The sequence below is a fragment of the Vidua chalybeata genome, chromosome 4, assembly GCF_026979565.1.
Source record: "Vidua chalybeata isolate OUT-0048 chromosome 4, bVidCha1 merged haplotype, whole genome shotgun sequence".
Taxonomy (NCBI): Eukaryota; Metazoa; Chordata; class Aves; order Passeriformes; family Viduidae; genus Vidua; species Vidua chalybeata.
In genome coordinates, this window is record NC_071533.1 from 29,305,582 (window position 1) to 29,317,737 (window position 12,156).

Here is a 12,156-nt window from a genome sequence, read left to right on the forward strand (position 1 = left end):
CTGTCCAGCACACCCACCCCTGAAAAGAACACATTCAGGGAAGATGTGCAAAGTGTTTCATTTGGAATATATTTGAAACTGAGGCTAGTTGACACCTGGGATCTGGGTGGGAGAGACAATTCATAGAATATCATGGGAAACCTTTTATGTTACTGAAAGATATTTAAAAGACAAATTGATGTCAGCAAGTTCTTTCTCACTTCTTTTTTTAAATAACATTTTAGTCTAACTTCTGATTACTTGAGGAATGCATGAATATGTTATGTTGAGCACTTGAGATTTGCTCCTGTCCCCTCCTTGGTGCATTCTGTACCTAAGTGAGCCAAATTCAGAGCTGCTGTAAGAGGTACAGCTTCACTGACTTCAGAGAAATGCTGGTGCTGCTTTTGGTGTGGGGTCTCTCTCCCATTGACAGGCCAATGGCAGGACTCTCACACAACACAGTAACAGGTCTCAGCTCAGCTTGGAGGTTTCTCTGTGGATTTTTTGTGTTTAACTATTCATTTGGCTTTTATGTAATGGGTAGATTTTTGTGCAGCGTAGGTTGTTTCTAGTGATTTTGTAGGACCACTAGACAAATGAAAGGATATGTGAGACATGGTGGTTTATGATGGTCATTTTTAGAAATGCTGAGTTTGTAGGTAATGCAGGAAAGATTACTTAATTGCAAATATATTTTTTGCCAAACATTTGTGTGCATATAAGTTATTTAGATTTCACTTTCCTAGTCAAATCACTCTTCTACTAAATACCAACTGTACAGTGTCAAGTCCTTGTAATTAACGTGTTGCAAACATGCTATTAAGACAAATTAGGTTGAAACACATAAGAAAAATGAAAGCATAATTTAATTCAGGCTATTGTCAGTCTCTTCAAGAATTATTATGCAGTTGGCCTCCTCCTGTGCAGCTCTGTTTTAGCAGAGTGTGCACTGTTTCGCACTGCATGCAAAGTAACTAAAAAAGAAATGAGTCTTTAAAAAGGAATGCTCTAGTTTAAACAAGCCAGTGGGGGCTACTTAGGCAAAACTAACTGGTGACACTATGTTTATAGTAATAGACAAGGGAATCTGACTCACAAATGGTGCAGAAGAAAATATTTTTAATAAGACTCTAGTGAATGTGTCCTATTATTATTTATAATAGAAAACTTTTACCCCTTAGAATAAGCTTTTAATTTTTCTTTGTGGTCAGGTTTGTGTCTGAGCTCTCCTGCTTAAGATCTTGCCTGTGTTTTTCCTCTGTTTGAGTCCAGCTCCTTCAGAGACTCAGTAGGGACCCACGTTTCCTTCTGTGTTCTGCCAGATTTCATTAGGGTGCTATAAACTCTTAATAAAGCAGAATTTTTTTGCCTACTACATAGAACGGAATAATATTGTCTTTAATCAAAAGTAAATGTACTAAGAAGCTATCCCTATCTGAATCAGCTCTCCTCCTCTACTTCTAATGCAAGATGACAAGGGGCAGAGCAGTAGACAAAACATTGTTTCTAGAACTATGTTTTCAAGTGAATGAGGCATTCCTCAAAGGCACGGTATGTGCCACATGAAAGCAGCAATCCCGACATGCACAGAGACCATTCAAGATTCCCATACAAAATTGCTAACCTAATAACATGAATTGTATCAGACATAAAGCACAAGATTTTTTTTTTTTCATGTTTTTTGAATGCTATCAAAACTTCTACAGGAATATTCACAAATAGGAATCTGCTTCTTGCCACATTTTGCAGTTCTCAGTGTCTCTGCTTAAACCAGAAGACCACTGAAAAAAAAATTGTGGGCTTGGTTTAATACCATTGACTGTACTCTGGGTTCTGCAGAGCATCTATGTTGTTGACAAAATAGTGACTGACGTCTTAGTGAGAGGCAAGGTTGATATTTCAGTCCTTGTCAAAATGAAAATCAGTGTACAGTTCAATTTGGAAGTTTCATTTAGGTTTTTCTGCATCCATGCTTGCTCAAAAATCTTACTGAGGCTCAACATTTTTCCTTAAGAGAAATTTAGCAAGGTTTAATGTCTTGCCATTGCGTTTATAGTGCCTTCTATTTATAATACTCCTTTTGATCAAGCATTAGTGAAAACTGAGATACCATTTTTAGGCTGGAACTTACCTGTTTCTATTAATTAGTTCAGTGCAGAGCTCAGTCATGGACTTTGTACTGGATTCTGTTTCCAACAGATACCAAGAGCAATCTAACTCTTTATGTTATGCACTGTGTTTATTCAAGAAGAAGTGATGATTTTTCTGTTAAAGCTAGACTGTCCCAGATCACAGTCCTGATTTTAAAGTTCAGTAATTTGAGTGAGTTGAAATCAGGGGAGATGCTGTGTGCATGAGTTAAAGGTATTTATAGAAAACAGCCATCAAATTATGACCTAAAATGTAATGCTAGTGAATGAGTCTGCCAAGGTCTGTTCTGTTGTTATGGTTTTAATACTTTTATATAGAAAAAATAGTAATGAGAGAGACAAAAATGTTGAGAAATGGGAGCTGAAAATTTAAAGATGAGGGAAATTCCTTAAGGATTTATTTGAGGGACAAGTAATAGTTGAACCCAAATAGCTGAATTGTCTAGCCCAGGCTCAAAATAGCAAATTACAAAAACTGTTCTTCAGTCCTTTACCAACTACTGAGTAATCAATTTATTTGATCCAATTGTTGTATTCTATTTTTTCTATTTTTTTTTTCATAGCTAAAAAGTAAGCTGATCTATTAGGATAAACTAGGTAATTTTCTGAGTCTGTAAGACCATAATACTTACTAAACTATTTGTTTAATAATTTCGAAATGTAGCTTTGGACAGTTACTTTATTAACAGAGAGTAACATATTCTTATATGACAGTTCTTTCTTAATCTGTTTGTTGTGGTTGTTTAGTAAGGCAGAATAAACTTTAGGGTATTCAGCCTTGTATCTTTGTGCTGCCATGCAAACATTTTAGTTACATTAGATTTTCAATAAAAATTCCATGTAGGCTCATTTGTTTGACCCAATATTGGGCAAACAAAACATTGGCATTGCTTGTATGGTGCACCATCCTCCTAGAACAGATGAATCAAAGAAAACGTGCACATAACAAAAATGCCCAAAACTACTGCAGGAAAACTCCTTAGATTTTTTCCTGCCTAGGGTGGGTCTTTCTTAGGAATGATTCTGTTTTCCTTTCTCAGCTCTTTGTACTATCCTTTGTGTATCAGATTTGGAAGAACAGTGTTTGTAGACAGATTCTTAAGGAATGTGAAGACTCCACGTTTTAGAATACATTTACAGGTTGCAACTTTATAATTAATAGTTGGAAATCTTGGCCTGTTTTTCTCCTGTGTATAATGTTTATGAATATCCTTACCTTTAAGACCTTTCTGTCTCTAAGACCTCAGAGTAATGTTCATTTTACTTACTACCCACATGTTTTATGGAAAATATTAACTGTTGCTTTTCTGTGAGGAATCTAGGTTGTGTGTGACTTCAACAGAAGATGATGTTAATAGTGGAGTAGTGGTAAATATAAATGAATCTACAAAAAAATTACAAGAGTGGTGTTAGAAAGGAAAGACGTTGAAATAACCAGAGTTATTTCTATGAGACTTCTGAAAGACTTTTATTATTTTGGGTTGGACTTTGGATCTGAATTTATATCCAGACTGCCCTTGGGTACTGCAATTCAGCTATCAAATATCACTGGCATTTAGCCTTAGTTTGGGGAGTAGATAGGAAAAGAGCCAAAGCTGCAGTGAGAGAGGATAAAAAAGGAACTGAGCCAAGCAGACAAAGTGGCCAGCCCTAATTTATTAAAAACACAAACCCAGCTGTATGTATTTGTGATGCTTCTTGCAATATTTAGTGTTTTCCATTTGATTACAGTTTTGCTGCCTTTTTCATTCCTTCCTTTGGGATTTTCTGGAGGAATTCTTTCCCCAGACTACAGCCCAATAGTGAGTTCTGGGATACAGAAGTCTCTGAGAGAGCAATATAAGTAAAAACTGGGTAACTGTACTTTTTGGAGAGCGAGTGGGATTTTGTCTTGTCCAGATTAAAAGTGAAAACTTTTTTTCCTGCTTTTACTGTTGCATACACTTCATATCCACAAAGCAGGAAAAGTTTCTCTCTGTCCAGTGGCCTCTATTCCTGTGGAAAAAAGTGCTAATTTAAAATATTGAACATCCAAATCAAAACAGAAGTAATTTTAACAGTTCTGAAGAGCAATTGGAGGTAGGGATCTGAGGTAGGGATCCATTGGTTTGTGGTTTTACAGGTTCAAGATGCAATGACTTCTAGATATCTACAATTCACTTAACAAAGGGAAAAAAAACAAATGTATATAATAAAAAAATTATTTTAAAATGAAAACAGAAGCAAAGCTTTAGCAACTGCACTGAAAACGGTCAGAATTCTGTGAGCTATAATTATTGAAATTGATTTGTTTTACTTCAAGAATAATTGTTAATCATTGATTTGAGTTCATATAGTCTCTGACCTCACAATGCCACAAAAAGGAAGATGGGTTTAGTCAGATATATTTGTACCACAAGGGGCATGGAAAGTACAGAAGAAGGAAGTATTGAATTAATATTAAAAGATTTACATTAAAAATTTACGTATATCTGTGTTTAAACCATGGCTACTTGAGAAAAACTATGTTGAACTGGCTGGTGTTCTGATGCACCAGTAGTGAACTTTGTGCACTGGACCCTCTAAGACAGAGTGCGTACTGTGCAGATCCCAGAACACTGTACGGTTGAAGCGTACCTTCTGTCTATTTAAGGTAGAAGATTTTTTCATTTGTATGTCTTGGATTCCTTTTTTTCTGTCAAATGACAGTACTTATTTTAGTTGTTATCAGATTTCTAAGTAGCTCACAGATAAGAATAACTTTTCCCTAACTGAGAAATGTGTAGGTTTATAGGCTCTGTTTTGTGTCATGAACACTTAAAAATCATTTGAATTTTCTAATGAATATGAAAATTAAAAGATGGATTATTTCAGGAAGATATGTCAGTATTGTTGATATCATCTGTTACCTTCTTTGTTCCAATGCCTCTGCACGTTTAATACTGTGTGACCTGTGTGACCAGGCTAAAGAGTACTGCTGTTCGCAGTAGAGGAGACTTGTCTCTAGCGAGCACTGTCTGGCACCAAAGTAAATGAGATATAATTGCTTAAAATAGTTCTAAAGAAGTAAATATAACATTAATTTTCCTCTGTGACCAACAAGACAGACATAACTAGTCTACAGAGGTTCTCCCTTATCTTCCTCTTATGTCCTTTTATTTTGGGGCAGTTCTCTGTCCACTGAAGTAAGGGCTGCTTTCCAGAAATCACGACACACTGATTAATTCCTCAGTTGAGGCACAGCCTGCTGATTTGTAATGCTGTCTATTCATACTCATTTCAAATGACTGTTAAATCAGAGCACTGAACACCCACATCTCTGCCGTGTTCCTTTAGCAATGTTTAACAAATTGGTTCCCCAGAATTCACTGTTCCCTTCCCTGAAGAACTGCTGCTCCTGTGAGCACAAAGTCAGTCCTGTGCCACTGCAATAGTGGCATTCACCTCAGCAAAGTCTGTTTAGAATTGAGTGTTGTAGTGTCCCGAGCTCAAATCACAATTAGCCACCTCTACTTGCAAAAGTTGTCATCGCTTTTTTCTACAACTGAGCAAGGCTCTGCATAGGAATGTGCACATGTCCATGGTATTGCACTTGTCTTCATTTAAAAACAAATTTGATGGTGGAGGAATATTTCTTCCCAATGGTACTGTGGCTCTCTTAGAAACTGTATCTAAACTTCCATGCCAAAAATCCTCAATAATTATCCAAATGATGCCTAGCTGTACTTACTGTACCTTCCTGTATTGTGTATGCTTGAAAGAACAGGGTGATGTTGATTTTATTGTGTCAGAAGATGTAATCATACAACCAGACCTTAAAATAGCAAATCTAGCTCTAGTAGGAGACAGTAACTGTAATCAGTGTACTGCTACATAAAATTGCATATTTGAGTGCTGTGAAGTTTGAGTGCTGTTAATTTCTGTGTGTATATTGCAAGTATAGGTACAACTTGTACCCCATTGTAATTTTGTTTGCTGCCCAGAACACGTTTCTGGATGAAGATTCCATATTCTTTCACAGAATAGCCACTTTCTCTTTAAGCTGACGGGGCTGGGGAAGGGGAAAGCAGGCTCTGCATGCAACAAGAAAAATTTAACCTCTGCAAAAAGTGCTGAATTCTACTAGACAGTGTAATTAATGAAAAGATTTAGAAGAAAGAGCCCATGGAACTCTTTAAAGCACAAAAAAGGAACATTTATCTGCATTATGTCTCTTGCTGCAGTTCACATTTTCAGCTGGCTTTGTGTCAATAGTAGCCTATGATTCTGTTAGCTTTACACAGAGAGAAATCATACCTAGATGATGGATGTCACTTGTGGATTTCTCTTTGTTGTTTTTTTCCCATGAAGTCAGTCTGCAGTGTATTAGCAGGTTAATCTCCTGTAACATTGCGAGATGCCTGGCGAATGTAACAAAAGTAGTTGGTAAATAGGTGCATATTCAATTTACAAACAGTTCCCAGTAGTTCAGTGTTCTTATGGCTTCTGCTTATGGCCGAAAATTGAGGTGAACAAGTGGATAGCATGAACTCTGGAAAAAAAAAAAAAAACAAAAAAACCAACAAACCCACCTGCATGATTTTAATGACTGAGGCACAGTGAGATATCTAAGACTGGTAACACCAAGAGTAGTAGATCATACTTTTGTGTCATGGAATGGCTTTAATTCAAGAAATGGGTTTTGAAGGGGAGTTGTTCAGTATTTTATGCTTCAATGAGTTGGTGTTTCATAGAGATACCTGAACTAAGGAGATAAACTTTGTAAACACTTGATACAAATGGACTTTTCTCTGTTCACCTTTCCATATAACGCCCCTCTGCCAGAGTTTTTTTTGAACAGAGAAACCTGAAATTAAATTATACCAAAGCACACACTTGCTCTGTCAGTCATGTTTCAGTAATGTAAATTCAGACAGATAACTTGTGAAAGATCAGATGGAGAAGAGTTTGTGTACTGCAGGTGTTGCACCAAGCTACATGGTGGTGTTCATGTCATCTGGGCCTGCTTGGCCTCTTGGGTTTATAGTTATGGAGTCTTCAGTTGCTGACTATCACAGCAAAGAGATTGTTTGTAGACTACTGCTACTGTTTGTAGCAACATGAAGGGAGAGTGTGCTGGTTTGTAAAGTGCTTGGAAAATGCCTCCAAACTTAAGTCTCTGATTGCATGTTCTTGTTCAGTGTGATTTTTTTAAATCTCTGTTTTCATATGTTTCAGCACAACTGTGAGAATATTCTAGTTGCAGGAACTTCTGCAGAGAATTAAACAAAAAGAAAAACTTGACTGTGACACAGGGGCTTGTTTCAAAGTACAAACCACTTTTTTTGTGGACATTACTTATGTTCCTTGTCTGAATTCTGGGTACTTGAACTTATTCCCTTAAGTTTTAGTTTGTGCTGTTTTCTACTGATTTTTCTTCTCATGGAGTGAGTTGATCAACTGAAGGAAGGCAGAAGGCCTTTGTATATAGTTTTTGCATTGTCTTTATGTACACAACCTCTACAGAACACAGCTGGGCAACTATTGTGTACTTTGACAGCGTGCACTGAGAATGTTGAGTCTCTCTCTTCAGTTTTGATGCTGTTTCTCAGATTTTAGCTTCTTGCAGGAATGATTGGCTTTACTGCTGCTTCATATACAGATGTAGTAGTCCGTTTTGCAATGCTGACTTGAACATGTTTATTATGGTTTGTTAGTATTGGAGGTATTTATGTTCATATCACAGAACTTAAAACTGAATGTGAATTAACTGTAAATTATGACACATCTTAAGTATAGAGCAACATACAGACTCTGAGGATAAAGGTGTATTAATCCTCTTAAAAGTGGTTGAAGCTCAGATGACTTCCTATTTAACTTGCTTAGGCCTTGAAAATTATAAAATCTTAAAAATTTCTGGAGTCCTGGAATCACTTCAGCCAGTCTGTCAATACACAACAGAAACTGGTTTACTTATGAACTTTCCCTTGGCCCTTTTCAACATGTGTCATAGGAAAGGAGCTGAACTGTCACTTGTGCATATCTCAAAATCACAGAATATCCTGAGCTGGAAGGGAACCTTCAGGATCATTGAATCCAACTCCTGGCCCTGCACAGGATAGCCCAAGAGCCCATTGTGCCCAAGAGCCATTGTCCAAAAGCTTCCTGAGCTCTGTCAGGCTTGGTGCTGTGACCACTTCTCTGGGGAGCTGCTCCAGTGCCCAGCCACCCTTGGGGTGAAGAACCTTTTCCTGATATCCAACCTAAACCTCCCCTGACACAATTTCAGGTCATTCCCTCAGGTCCTGTCATTGGTGACCACAGAGAAGAGATCAGTGTCTGCCCCTCCTCTTCCTCTCACCAGGAAATCATAACTGCAATGAGGTCTCCCCTCAGTCTCCTCTCCTCCAGGCTGAACAGACCAAGTGACCTCAGCCACTCCTCACACAGCTTCCCCTCAAGGTCTTTCATCATCTTTGTTGCCCTCCTTGGGTCAGTCTCTAATAGTTTCAGTGTCTTATGTTGTGGCACCCAGAACTGCCCCCAGCACTCGAGGTGAGGCTGCCCCAGTGCAGAGCAGAGCAGGACAATCCCCTCCCTTGTCTGGCTGTGCCTGATGTCCCCCAGGACAGGGTTGGCCCTCCTGGCTGCCAGGGCACAATGACTCACATTCAATTGCCATGGACCAGGACCCCCAGCTCCCTCTCTGCAGCGCTGCTCCCCAGCCTCTCGTTCCCCAGTCTGTATGTGTATTCGGGGTTGCCCCATTCCAGTTCAGTATGAGGGAACTTTAACATTTTCCAATTGTCTCTTCTTACTAATATTGTTTTTTCCCTCTTTTTCAGTGATAATCCTTAGTTTCTAGTGTACCCACTGCCTAGAGTTGTAGGTAAGTTTATGGATTTACTTTTGTTTCCATGCTGAATCAAATTGAATCTTCTGGATTGTAGCCAAAAGACACCTGCAAACATTTTTACTATCTGATCTTCTTAGTCCCTCTGTTGTTGTGACAGTTTGTCTCCTATGGTATCCAGATTTTTTCACTTGTGATGATAAAGAGCTTCAGTTCCAGCTCAGTTTCCAGCTGGTTCCTCTTGTCAGGTTCATAACATAGGCAATGCACTTAACCCAGTTATTCAACTATTATATTTGAAAACAGTTTTGCTGAATGAAATAACAGCAGTGCTTCAAGCCTCAATTAGGCCGCTGTATTGTATTGTTTCTGCTAATCAGGCTGGTTCCTAGCAGGCTCTCTTGGGTCAGCCTCACCATGTCTTTTATCTTTTATACTAAATCTAGGACATGGTGTGGTGTTGAGGACAACTTGTCATAGCTGGACTTTACTGGGTTTAAGGTGCCTACGTCTTGGTGGTTACAGGGAAATGTGACCAGGGAGAAGCATGTGGATTTTGGTAGCAATCCCCATTGTTAAATAAGGCAGACAGCAGCTGCTGGTCTAGGGTTTTGTGACATGGCTGATGGATTTTTTCAGGATCTGCTGTCAAGTCTGGCTTAATCATTGGACCAGGTTATTTGTTTGAAATGCTAAACTATAGCTTTCAGCAACTTGATCCATGTAAATGATAAAGTTCATTCTGGGGTTTTGTTGTGAAACTTGCCCCTTCATTGTCTGGCTTTCTGGCTCTCCTCTTGGATATTGCAAACTGGAAAAATTGTTTCTGTCAGCTATTACCTTGGCATTTATGAGATGTAAGGATAGAACCTCAGTGAAATGGGAGAAGCTATTTATTATTGTAACGAGCCTGATATTCTGCTAAATTCTTCTTGAACAGACTAATTGTAGCCATGTTTATTTTCTCAAAGGGATGAGAATTATATGTGGGATTACAAGAATTCAGGGAAATTTTCCAAAGTCAGTCCTTGTCAGTTGAAGGAGAAACTTTGTATGTTGTTGTAAAATGTTATAATGTTGAAGTAACTGGGGCTTGTTTAATCTCCTGGCCTTTCCAGTGTACATGTTTTAGTATTTCATGTGTTCCTGTGATTTCTGGGATTTGAAAAGAACTGTCTATTGGATCCTATTTTGGCTATCAGCAAGAAGCAAAAGCTAAGGACTTGCCCATTCATCTTTACTGCTCTAAAATTTCTACTGGAAGGTCCTAGAAGATTGATACTCTGATAAGGCTTCCTTTGCTTCAGTCTACCTGAGACCTTATCTCTGCTATCAACAGGTCTAGAATCTGGTCCCTGGCTTCTGCTCTGTTATGACTGAAGAGATTTTTTCTCTTCTGTTTCACAAGCATCCACAAGATTAATATCAGATGGAACAGGGGAAAATATTGCATTGGGAGGGACCTCTGAAAGTGTCTAGTCATGGGACAGCTCTGCAAAACATTATAATATAAACACAGAAACTGAAAAGGATGTGTGGAAACACCTTATGGTAACAGTAAATGTTAAAAAGCAAAATAAAATAACCCCTGTGTGTATGCATACACATCTACATGTATAATCATCTAAATTCCTCCTCTCCAAAGTGAGCAATTTTGATGATCAAACAGGGTTTCTCTTAGCCACATCTTTGCTGCTTGCACAGCCCTGATTATAATTAGTCCCTTATGCAAATGGCATATGGAGCCTTGGGAGGAGAAGCATCTTGGAAACGGGAAGGAAGTTTCTTGAGAAAATATCAGGAGATGAAGAGAGGGGTCCAGATTCTTGGACATAACAGATATTTGCACTGCTGGCAGAGCTTACAGACCTCCTCTGTCATGTGGATCCATTTGTTTATGCCTGTGCCTGCATCTGTCACAGGCATGCACCTCGCATTCAGAGAAAAAAGGGTCACAGGTTCCTCTGTCAACCCCACCCCATATTTGCTCTCCCTCTTCAAGGCAAACAAACCAAGCCAGTGCAGCCTCAAGGAGGAAAGCAGAGTGGTAGGGACCCACAAAAGTCCCTGCTCAGGCCCCTGCTCAAAGCAGGGCTACCTCAAAATGGCACAGGACCTTTTCCCATGAGGTCTTGAGGGTCTCCAGAGATGGATTTTCTGCAGCCTCGGTTGCAACAGCCTGACTCAGGGCTTATCTACTCTCTTTGGAAAACCATTTTTTCCCCAATTCCCAGACCACTCTGCCCTTGCTCCAACTTGTTGGCTCCTGTTCTTTTCCTCTCTGCACCTCTGAGAAGAGTCTGTCTTCTCTGTGGCTCCTGGCAGGTATTTGAAGGGAAAAATTCCATTTCCCCTGCCTGCTCTTTCCTATGCTGCACCACCCTTGGGCGCTGCTCTGGATTTTCTCCAAGCTGTCAAGAGTGGTCTTGTTCCAGGAGGTCCCAAATCTGGACACAAGGAGTTCCAGATGAAGCCTCATGAGCTACTGAGCCGAGGGCCACCGTCCTTTCCCTGTTTTTGGCAGCCACACTCGTGCTCAGGACGTGGTTGGCCTAAAGCTTGACAAGGATCCCCCCCTGACCCTGTTCTGCCTCTCCTGCTGGACCCCAGCCCTGTCCCTGCAGGGCTGGCCCTGGCCTGCAGCCCCAGCCTGTGCCCTGAGCGTCCTGGGCTTCCTGGCAGGTGACCCTGCAGCCGGCCGGGCCCTCTGAGGGACAGGGAGGGACCAGTGCCAGCAGTCCCTCTGCAGGGCTGGGGCCGTCCCGCAGCCACCAGCTCCCTCCAAGTCAGTGTCACCTGAGAAGCTGCTCAGGGCAGGTCCTTTTGTCCTGTTGACCAGGTTCTTGCTGCAGATGTGAAGCAATGGTAGGCCCAGAAGTCGCTCATGAGGAATGGCACTTCTGTTGGCCAGTCAGTAGGACTTTGAACTGTTGGCCAATGGCCTTTGAGCTCAATGGTCCAGACAGCTTTTCAGGCATCTTGGGCGCTTCCTTGGATCTCATCAGCAAAGATGATGGCTGCCATCATCAGAATTCTTGGCAGTGTTTCCTCAAAGGTCTTTAGTGGGTACCGCCTTTTTCTCTGTAGTATTTAGATTTAGTACTATGTTCACAAGGATTTCTGGGAAGAGCTTTCTAATACACTGGATTCTACTTAGACCAGAATCCTAATTTTGGGTTCACCTTGCCAATAAGATGATTACGATTAATTGTT

The 12,156-nt window shown here is 40.0% G+C and overlaps 1 long non-coding RNA gene across 1 annotated transcript; it reads right to left on the minus strand.

The window, feature by feature from the left end:
• Positions 1–3,662: 3,662 nt before the first annotated feature.
• On the minus strand, positions 3,663–11,840 carry LOC128787606 (uncharacterized). The gene is made up of 3 exons (XR_008430750.1): positions 11,740–11,840; positions 6,408–6,511; positions 3,663–4,127 (listed from the first exon to the last, which is right to left on the minus strand). It is a non-coding gene; the product is annotated as an uncharacterized LOC128787606 (long non-coding RNA).
• Between the last annotated feature and the right edge of the window lie 316 nt (positions 11,841–12,156).